Consider the following 11,551-nt stretch of genomic DNA (forward strand, 5'->3'; position numbering starts at 1 on the left):
TAGATAGGATCTTGAAACTGTGACTTTAAGCAGAATGATGTGTAACAAAATCAATACTTTTCTCATCAATGTTATCACAAAATAATGTTAATTGAGGGCAGCAGTAGCTTATTTCACTTATAGTCTTGGTTTCTAAAGGCCTATTTTGACATTGAGTGAAGATTTACTGTACCAAAATGAATAGAGCATCTTGCATTTGCTAAAGAGAAATGGAATTACAGTAGCCTCAGACCCTCTTGAGTACAAGCCCATCAAAAGATAAATCAGGCTGAGCACAGTGGCTACACCTGCAATCCCAGCATTTTGGAAGGCCAAGGCAGGAGGATTGATTGAGCCCAGGAGTTTGCGACCAGCCTGGGCAACATAATGAGACTCCATCTCTACAAAAAATTTCTTTAAAAAATTAGCCAGGCATGCTGATGTGCACCTGCAGTCCCTACTCAAAAGGCTGAGGTGAGAAGATTGCAAAGCTTCACTGAGCTATAACCACGCCACTGCACTCCAGCCTAGACAACAGAGCAAGACCCTGTCTCAAAAATAAATAAATAAAATAGAAATAGAAATTGGTGTAGTTCGCCTGTGTCTCCACCCAGATTTCATCTTGAATTCCCATGTGTTGGGGAAGGGACCTGGTTAGGGGTAATTGAATCATGGGGGCGGTTCTTTCCCACGCTGTTCTCATGATAGTGAATAAGTCTCACAAGATACGATGGTTTTAGAAAGAGACACGCTTCTGCACAAGCTCTCACTCTTTTCTCCTGCCGCCATCCATGTAAGATATGACTTTCTCCTCCTTGCCTTCTGACATGACTGTGAGGCTTCCCCAGATACATGGAACTGTAAGTCCAATTAAACCTCTTTCTTTTGTAAATTGCTCAGTCTGGGGTATGTCTTTATCAGCAGTGTGAAAACAGACTAATACAATAAATTGGTACAAATAGAGTGGTGCATTGCTGAAAAGATACTCAAAAATGTGAAAGCAATTTTGGAACTAGGTAACAGGCAGAGATTGGAAGTTTGGAGGGCTCAGAAGACAGGAAAATGTGGGAAAGTTTGGAACTCCCTAGAGACTTGTTTAATGGCTTTGAGCAAAATGCTGATAATGATATGGACAATGAAATCCAGGCTGAGGTGGTCTCAGATGGAGATGAGGAACTTGTTGGGAACTGGAGCAAAGATGACCCTTGTTATGTTTTAGCAAAGAGACTGGCAGCATTTTGCCCCTACCGTAGAGATCTGTGGAACTTTGAACTTGAGAGGGATGATTTACAGTACCTAGTGGAAGAAATTTCTAAGCAGCAAAGCACTCAAGACTTGACTTGGGTGCTGTTAAAGGCATTCAGTTTTATAAGAGAAGCACAGCATAGAAGTTTGGAAGATTTGCAACCTGACAATGTGAGAGAAAGAAAATCCCATTTTCTGAGAAGAAATTCAAGCCGGCTGCAGAAACTTGCATAAGTAATAAGGAGCCAAATGTTAATCACCAAGACAATGGGGAAAATGTCTCCAGGGCATGTCACAGGTCTTTACAGCAGCCCCTCCTATCACAGGCCCAGGGGCATAGGAGGAAAAAGTGGTTTCACGGGCTGGGCTCAGAGTCCCCATCCTGTGTGCAGCCTAGGCACTTGGTGCCCTGTGTCTCAGCCTGCTCCAGCCATGGCTGAAAGGGGCCAATGTAGAGCTCGGGTCATGGCTTCAGAGGGTGCAAGCCCAAAGCCTTGGCAGCTTTCATGTGGTGTTGAGCCTGTGAGTGCACAGAAATCAAGAACTGGGGTTTAGAAACCTCTGCCTAGATTTTGGAATATGTATGGAAATGCCTGGATGCCCAAGCAGAAGTTTGCTGCAGGGGTGGGGCCCTCATGGAGAACCTCTTCTAGGGCAGTGCAGAAGGGAAATGTGGGGTTGGAACCCCCCCCCCCACAGAGTTCCTACTGGGGCGCCACTCCGTGGATCTGTGAAAAGAGGGCCACCATCCTCCAGACCCCAGAATGGTAGATCTTCTGACAGCTTGCATCATGTGCCCAGAAAAACCATAGACACACAACACCAGCCCGTGAAGGCAGCCAGAAAGAAGGCTTTACTCTGCAAAGCCACAGGGGTGGAGCTTTCCACGACCATGGAAACCTACCTCCTACATCAGCGTGACCTGGATATGAGACATGGAGTCAAAGGAGATCATTCTGGAACTTTAAGATGTGACTGCCCCACTGAATTTTGGACTTGCTTGGGGCCAATAGTCCCTTTGTTTTAGCCAATTTCTTCCATTTGGAATGGCTGTATTTACCAAATGCCTGTACCCCCAATGTGTCTAATAAGTAACTAACTTACTTTTGATTTACAGACTCATAGGCGGAAGGAACTTGCTTTGTCTCAGATGAGACTTTGGACTGTGGACTTTTGAGTTAATGCTGAAATGAGTTAAGACTTTGGGGGACTGTTGGGAAGGCATGATTGGTTTTGAAATGTGAGGACATGAGATTTGGGAGGGGCCAGGGGCACAATGATATGGTTTGGCTGTGTCCCCACCCAAATCTCATCTTGAATTCCCATGTATTGTAGGAGGGACCTGGTGGGGGGGTAATTGAAACATGGGGGTGGGTCTTTCCCATGCTGTTCTTGTGATAGTGAATAAGTCTCACAAGATCTGATGGTTTTAAAAAGAGGCATTCCCCTGCACAAGCTCGCTCTCTCTCTTTTTCCCTACTGCCATCCATGTAAGATGTTACTTGCTCCTCCTTGTCTTCCACCATGATTGTGAGGCTTCTCCAGTTACATGGAGCTGTAAGTCCAATTAAACCTTTCTTTTGTAAATTGTTCAGTCTTGGGTATGTCTTTATCAGCAGCATGAAAATGTACTAATACAGAAACAAATAAAAAATTAAAGATAAGTCAGAGGTAATTCTCAGAAGACAGTGGCCTAAATACTTTGCTTCTTTCCTTAGCCAATGTACAGCTGAGGTGACTTAAGCAGTGGGAGGTCTGTAGGGCAACTGGGGAGGAGGTGGGAGGAAGTGCAGGATACTTTTTAAGCCTGAAGGAAACCCTGCAAACATCTAAGGAGCTGCTCTCAATCACGATGACATAAGACTTATAGAAGGCTCCACAACACAATGTGAGCCAGACTGTGAGCCTCCTCTGGAAAAGCATGGGGCAGAGTATTTCCATTTTGAGGCTATTTAAGGGTTTCAAAAGATTGGTTACAGGATCCACTCAGTTCATAGAAGAAACTATCCCAGCCCTATTTTTCCTCAGTCCTAGAAAGAGACTACTGAAACAATTCTAGCTATTTAGAAAATTAACTGCTTTCTTTGTTCCCACTGCTTGCCAATATAGCACTGCCCAAGATGCTGAGTATAATAACCTCAACTTACATAGACTGATATAGAAAAATAAAACACAAATTACTTAGGAGGCTTGGTTATTTCAAGGAAGCAGACTGTCTTAGTCCATTTTGTGCTGCCACAACAGAATACCTGAGACTAGGTAATTTATAAAGAACAGAGATTTATTTCTTACAGTTCTGGAGTCCGGGAAGTCCAAAATCAAGGGGCGCATATCTGGTGAGGGCCTTCATGCTGTATCATCCCATGGTGGAAGCTGAAAGGGCAAGAGAGATCCAAAGAAAAAGATATGAAAGAAAATCAGGTAGGCATCAAATTTCTCATTTACTACACAAAAATAAAAGAAGACAGTGGACTATTTCAAACATTTTATTATTTTGTGAATAAGGAAACAAGAGACACTCTCAGACATACAAGGACTCAGAAAGTATACAATGCAGAAATCCTTCCCAAGGAAAATCTTAAAAATCTAGTAAAAAATAAATTAATAAAAGTAAAATCAGGCCAAATGTCAATATAGGAGAAAAGTATACCCCAAAATTGGAATAATTGACATTTCCATTTATTCTGCCTTCTTAGGTAATTTCCCTATTGCCCAGGAGTTCCAGGTGGGGCCCATGAATTAAGTTTAAAGCAGTTGTGGATACATACATTCTTCTAGTTATGGGAATTAATTCAGAGATAGGAGCTTGACCAAGTCAAAATTGCTAAGATATGACAAGACTCTCCCATTGTCCCTGTGTCTGACTAACAGTAACAACATCGGGAGTTCTTCAGCCACTTTACAATCAGAAGCAAGATATGATGAAAATGCTAACATTTTGCTGAAGAACATAAAACAAGACAACTTTTTGGGGCAATGTGTCACATGTGAACCCATCTTCCAGGAAAATTCAATATTATAAAAATATTAATTCACCCTAAAGTAATTCATACATGTAATTACAATCCTAAACAAATTTCTGTGGAACCTAACACTTTTTATTGAAGTCAACAAGCTGTTTTTTATAGAACTTAAAACGATAATTCTAAAATTCATCTGTAGAAAAAGCATGCTGGAGGATAATTTTTTTTAAAAAAAGAACAATGTATTAGTCTGTTCTCGCACTGCTATGAAGAAATACCCAAGACTGGGTAATTTATAAAGGAAAGAGTTTTGTTGATTCACAGTTTTTCATTGCTGGGGTGGCCTCAGGAAACTTACGATCACGGTAGAAGGCAAAGGAGAAGCAGGCACCTTCTCCACAGGGCGGCAGGACAGAGTGAGTACAAGGAGGGGAAATGCCAGATGCTTATAAAACCACTGGATCTCCTGAGACTCACTCATTACCACAAGAACAGCATGGGGGAAACAGCCTCCATGATCCAATTACCTCCACCTGGTCCTGCCCCGGGGATTATGGGGATGCGTGTGGGCCTTATGTGGATTATGGGGATTATAATTCAGATGAGATTTTGGGTGGGGACACAGCCAAACCATATCAAACAATGAGAGGCATATGCCCTTCCAGACAACAAATATATCTTAAAGTTATAGTAAATAAAGAAAAGTGGCACAATGAGATCAATAAAACTCAGTAGAATCCAAAAACAAACCCATCTGTGTATATATATTATGGTAAATATGATGTATCAATTCACTAGAGGAGAGTTTAGATTTGTTGCTGCTGTTGTTTTGTTTGGGGAGTTTGGGGGACTTTTGTTGTGGTTAGCATACATTAAGAGGAGTTTACAATATGCCAGACACTATTCTAAGTGTTTTTCATGTAATAATTCATTTTATCAGTCCCACAATCCTATGAGGTAGATAAAAATGTTATTCATGTTTTTGATAATAAAACTGAGGCACAGAAGAGGCTAGTTACTCTGAACTACCAGCAAACGGTAGAGTTGGAAAATGGACCCAAGAATTTTGATTCCATTACATCATGTAGGAAAAGACACGTTTGATTCCTACCTACATTATACTAAATAAGAAAGCTCAGATTCCTGGCTAAAACTAAAGCCAAACTATAAAGTATTTGAACAAAATATGGGAGAAAATTCTTATAAAATTGGATTAAGGAAAAGTTTCATTGTAAAACACAAAACCCAGAATCTAAAAGGAAAAAACGTTTTCAGGTGATTCTATAATAAAAGATTTTACAAGAAAAAGACATTATAGTAAGCTAAAAGGCAAACTGCAGAGTGAGAGAAAATGTTTTTAACTCATATGATTGCAACAAAGAATTAATATCCATACTATATAAACACTCCAAACAAATCAGCAAGGGAAGCATAAAGATAAACAATTCATAGAACAAGAATTCCTAACAGCCCATAAACAAATGGAAGGGTCCTCAACATCAGTAGTAATCAGGGAAATGTAAAATAAACCAACAGTTGGGTAGCAAGTGCTTAACTGAAGAGTGAGTGACTCTGGATTGGCAAGGGTAAGAGGAAATGACTACTTTCATACACCATTTGTGGCCATGGAAATTGGAAAAGCACATTTTGGAGTCTGGTCATATCCACCAAAAGGTTAAAGTTAAACCTTAGACTCAGCAGTTCTACTTGTTATGGTAAGAGATTAACTTGTATGTATAAGGAAAGACAATGATACACACACACACACACACACAAGAAACTAAAATTACAAGTATGAATGTAAAGTGAACAGTTCTCTAATAAATGCACTAATATTTTAGCAGTAGTTCCTGCTAGTAAGGGAAGATTGTGGAGGAAGGGAAAGGAAATTGTAATGTTCACTCTATATGCTCATATTATTTAATACTTAAATGTTTCATAATATATGTGTTTATGCATGACTTGTGTTATTTAATTTTTTGAAGAATAAATCTTGGTTGTTTAACAAAATGTCAAAACTAGGTTCTCCTGTGTGCAAATAAAACGTATTTCACAGTTTTGCCATTTGCTGTCTCAGTTTGCCTTCTCTGAGACTATTTGCATAAATCCAGAGAGAGAATTAATGTAACTTTTTGAAATGTATTTACAGTGGTCCACTTAGGCCATGTACTGTTGAGTAAAGTCAAATCTGGTCCAGCTTGTGAATAGTCAAAGGTTTTTTCCACCCCTTTTCTCCAAAACCCTCACTATATTTCTGGTATCTCTAGCACTGTCTCTTTAGTTGCTAAGGCCTAGCCATGAGTGCCAGGTCAGCTCCTAGCAACAAGGCCCATTATAGCGCCAGGCCAGTTCCTGGCTGCCAGGGGCCCCTTTTCTCTCTCTCTCTCTCTTTCTCTCTCTCTCTCTCTCTCTCTCTCTCTCCCTATCTCCCTTTCTCCCTTTCTCTCTCTCTCTCTCCCTCTCTCTTTCTCAGGGAGGACAGTCAGCTGGCATGCACCTTCTGCCCTCTGTCTTCTGCTTCTTCCTGAGGTAATGCAGGAAGTGGAGAAATATCTTGAGATCTTCAGGGAAAATGCAAGAGGACAAAATCCACATCCTACGAGTATCTAAGGAACACACAGAAGACCCTGTGTTCCTGACAGAATCATGAAGATACTGTTCTAGCCTGCTTACCTCTGGCCTTCACATAGTGTAAAATAACAATAATAACTCTCTATGTGTTTCCTCCACAGATAAACTTGTTTTTCTGTGATTTACAAACACTCTCCTCACTTGTATAGAATACTCAGTGACAATTCAGGGAAACAAGGTGGAATTGGACCAGGTAGTAAGGTGTAAAGAGAAGACAGTGGCAGCTCCTCATGTTCCACAAGGCTGACTGTCCTGTAACTTCTGTGGCAGGAACAGTTGATTCAGGAGTTCTTTCTTCCCATGGGGGATAACAAATGAGAATAGATGTGATTTTTTTCACTGTCTTTCCCTCCTGCAATGTTCCTTAAAAAGGGTCACAAAAGAAATCCCTATACAAATGTGTAAAATGCACATATGTGGGCCAGGCACGGTGGCTCATGCCTGTAATCCCAGCACTTTGGGAGGCCAAGGTGGGCAGATCACAAGGTTAGGAGTTTGAGACCAGCCTGACCAACATGGTGAAACCCTGTCCCCACTAAAAATACAAAAATTAGCTGGGCATGGTGGCACGTGCCTATAATCCCAGCTACTCAGGAGGCTGAGGCAGGAGAATTGCTTGAACCCAGGAGGCAGAGGTTGCAGTGAGCCAAGATCACACCACTGCACTCCAGCTTGGGCAACAAAGCGAGACTCCGTCTCAAGAAAAAGAAAAGAAAAGAAAAGAAAAAAGAAAAGAAAAGAAAGCACACATGCAATTTTGCCTGCCAACTCATTTTCTTTTGGGGATATTTTCCTTTCACATAATTCCAGTAGGGGTGACCCCTCTAGAGGTCACCAAGGACCCCTTCCAGACCTGCCAATCAGACCCACAACTGCTGGGTCAAGGATGTGAATATGATCCAGACCAAGCCAATTGATAGCAGATCTGGGGCTTTTGCTGAACTGTTAGAAGAGATATGCCATTTGCACAGAGTTTACTCAGATGGTAGAATATAAGCTAGAACATCTGGTAACTAGCTTCGCCATCTCCTAGGGACATGAGAAGGAAGACAACACAAAGTAAGACACAGTCAGAAGACGGAAAGCAACAAGACTGATGATATTGTGTGAAGTCCTACATCCCACATCCCACTGTGCTCCTTCTGGCCATAAGCAAATAATTTCCTGTTTTTCTCAAGCTAGTGTTATTTTTTAAGTGCTTGAGTGTTTTCCCTGTCACTTGTAACCCATAGAATCCTGACTATGCAGATATGCTACAGAATTGCCTTTCCTTGACAATTAGAATTTCAACAAACCATGAACAAAAGGAGTTGTTCCGAGGAGCAGACTAACATTTATGTAATAATAATTAGATGCTGGGTGCTTTTGTATATGGCACTTCCTTTAATTCTCAAAAAATTCATGTTGGATTGGTATGACAAGTGAGAAACAAGGAAGAGATGGAGTAAATGACCAGTCTCTGACTCTGAATCCTTACTCTTTTCCTGTCCTAATCCTTCTTCTAGCTCAGAGACCTCCATCCTAACCTCATTCTTCTAGCACGGTAAAGTGGTTACAGAGCTCCCTGCCAACGCAGGATTCTGAGAAGTCACAAGAAATGTTAAGGTTCTAATTAGAAATGCTAGGATCATAGAGAACATGTTAAAACTTCCAAAGCTCAAAACTGTGCCACCTTTGAGAAGTTCTTCAAAGAATTGACCAGGCATGGAGCTTTTATGATAGGGTTATGTCCCTAGAGGACACTTTTCTACCTTCTAGGTTTTCACAGTCACCAAGTTAACTATCATATGTTAGGGGCTCCACGAGGGCAAAAGCTTGTCAGCATTTTATTACATGAAAAAATGATCCATATCTATCTATAATCTCCTGTTTATATTAAGATATTTTAAGTCTCTGGTTTTGTAGGCCACGGGTCCATTAGAACATGTTTTCTGTTAAGCATACCTACAAAATAATTCTTCATTTCAAACACAGGTCACTTTAATGTACCAAAAAAAAAAGATTTAGCAGAATTTGCAGTTTTCAACTCAAAAAGAAATCTACAGGGTTCAGGTTCAGTGGCTCACACCTGTAATCCCAGCACTTTGGGTGGCCAAGGCAGGAGGATTGCTTGAGCCCAAGAGTTCGATCGAGATCAGCCAGGGAAACATAGTAAGACTCTGTCTCTACAATAGTAATAATAATAATTATTATTATTATTATTAGCTGGGCGTGGTGGCACATACCTGTAGTCCCAGCTACTCAGGAGGTTTATTTAGGAGGATCACTTGATCCTGGGAGTTTGAAGCTACTATGAGCATTGATCACACCATCGCACTGCAACCTGGATGGCAGAGTCTCAAAAAAAAGAAAGATTTATAAATTTGCTTTGTTAAAAAAAGAAAGCTTTTAAAAACATTGCATGACAAATGGAAGTAACCTAAATATCCAATATAAGGAAATGATTAAGTTAATTATACCTACTCATTTATAATAAATTATATTAATAATTACAAGATATGTTATAATATTTCTAAAGGACCATATAAAATTGTATGTACATAATGACAATTACATAAAATCTTTTTGCATTTGAACAAAATAATGGGAAAAGATAATATAAAAACAACAATAGTGTGGTTAAATGTGATTTTAAATAACATTTTTGTTTTTCCAAGCTTTCTCTGTTGACTATTTCTCTGTATGACTATATATACATATATAATTGTATATGTTTTATAAATTTAAAATGATCATTTTTAAACAAAAGAGCTGAACAAACACCTCACCAATGAAGGCATACAAATGCAAACAAGCATATGAAAAGATGCTCAACATGATATTAGAAAATTACAAATTAAAATAGCAATGAGATACTACTACACACCTATGAAAATGGTGAAAAGCCAGAACACTGACACCACCAAATGCTGGCAAGGATGTTGAGCAAGAGAAACTCTGATTTACTGCTGCTGGGAATGCAAAATGCTATAGCCACTTTGATGAAAGATTGTTTGGTGGTTTCTTGTTAAAACTAGGCATGCTCTTACTATGTGATCCAGTAATCACACATTCCTTGGTATTTACATAAATAAATTGAAAATGTATGTCCATTCAAAATCTGCACACGAATATTTATGGCAGCTTTATTCATAAGTGCCAAAACTTGAAAGCAACCAAGATGTCCTTCAGTAGGTGGATAAACAAACTGTGGACATCCAGACATTGGAATACTATCATTTGGTGCCAAAAAAAAAAAATGAGTTATCAGCCCATGAAAAGATATGAAGGAAAAGTCAATGCATACTACTGAGTATAAGAAACTAATCTGAAAGGGCTCTATACTGTATGATTGTAAATATATGACATTCTGGAAAAGGCAAAACTATGGAGACAGTAAAAATATCAGTGGTTACCAGGGATTGTGGCAGGGAAGGGATAACTAGGTGGAGCACAGAGGATTTTTAGGGCAGTGGAACTACTCTGTATGCTACTACAGTGGTGTATACATGTCATTATAGACTTGTCAAAACCCATAGAATATACAACACAAAGTATGGACTTTAAAGTAAACTATGAACAATAGTTAATAATAATACATCAACATTAGTTCATTAACTGTAAAAAAAACTTACCACATGAATGCAAGATATTATTAATAGAGAAAACTGTTGTGGAAGTGGGAGGGTGCATATGGGAACTCTCTGTACTTTCTGCTCAATTTTTCTATAAACCTAAAACTGCTCTAAAAAAATAAGTCTATTAAAAATTATCAGTCATTTTGATGTGATTTACAAGATCATTTTATTATACATTTGAGATTAGCTTTTTACTTAGTTTGCTTAATATTTTGGTTTTAGGGTATTTCTTTTCATTTGTAAAATGCCTACAAATTTCCTACATAAATTATAAAGCAAAATTATAAAGGACAATAATTTTTTAGGCTTATCTATATCTTAGAATATTTTATAGAGGGGCTTCTGTTTAAATAAATTTCAAATGGCCCATGATTTTTAACGATTTTTACTGTCTTTGCAACAGAATTTACTCAAGGTTTGCCATTTGTTGAAACGTATAGGAAATTGAAATGGCAGATTTTACTTAAATCTATATGTATTGAATCTTTAAATGAATGACAAATCCACCTGTAAGTATAGTGATGGCTTTATAAAGTCTGCTTTTTAAACTATGCTTTTCAAAAATAATTCTCCTTTTCCTCCCTAGAGCTGAATTCATCTTAATCATGTGTAACTACATCCTCCACATTTTTCTTAAGTCCAGGATGCTTGCACAGACATCGAGTTGGTCCCCACTCATCACAGTCCACAGGGATCAAAACCTGTTTCCTTTTCCTTAGGCGTTTTAATGTTTCCATTTTCTGTTCTTTTGTCACTGTCAAGTTCATTAGTCCTTTAGAAAAAACAATTCTTGGCCAGGTACAGTGGCTCACGCCTGTAATCCCAGCACTTTGGGAGGCTGAGGCGGGCAGATCACAAGGTCAGGAGTTCGAGACCAGCCTGAACAACATGGTGAAATCCCGTCTCTACTAAATACAAAAATTAGCCGGGCATGGTGGCACGTGCCTGTAATCCCAGCTACTCAGGAGGCTGAGGCAAGAGAATTGCTTGAACCCGGGAGGCAGAGATTGCAGTGAGCCGAGATTGCGCCATTGCACTCCAACCTGGGCGACAGAGCAAGACTCCATCTCAAAAGAAAATAGTGATTTTGTAGCCTGCCGTTAGCTTCCCATGAAT

The 11,551-nt window shown here is 39.4% G+C and overlaps 1 long non-coding RNA gene across 4 annotated transcripts in view; it reads right to left on the bottom strand.

The window, feature by feature from the left end:
* Positions 1 to 11,551, bottom strand: part of LOC117981706 (uncharacterized) — a 137,464-nt gene that overhangs the window by 114,550 nt on the left and 11,363 nt on the right. For all 4 annotated transcript variants that reach the window (XR_010109054.1, XR_010109055.1, XR_008619707.2 and 1 more), the window contains exons 2-3: positions 9,044 to 9,155; positions 3,517 to 3,597 (exon numbers count right to left, since the gene is read on the bottom strand). This is a non-coding gene — a long non-coding RNA (uncharacterized LOC117981706). The remainder of the gene's footprint in view (positions 1 to 3,516; positions 3,598 to 9,043; positions 9,156 to 11,551) is intronic.

Source organism: Pan paniscus, chromosome 11 (assembly GCF_029289425.2).
Source record: "Pan paniscus chromosome 11, NHGRI_mPanPan1-v2.0_pri, whole genome shotgun sequence".
Lineage (NCBI taxonomy): Eukaryota > Metazoa > Chordata > Mammalia > Primates > Hominidae > Pan > Pan paniscus.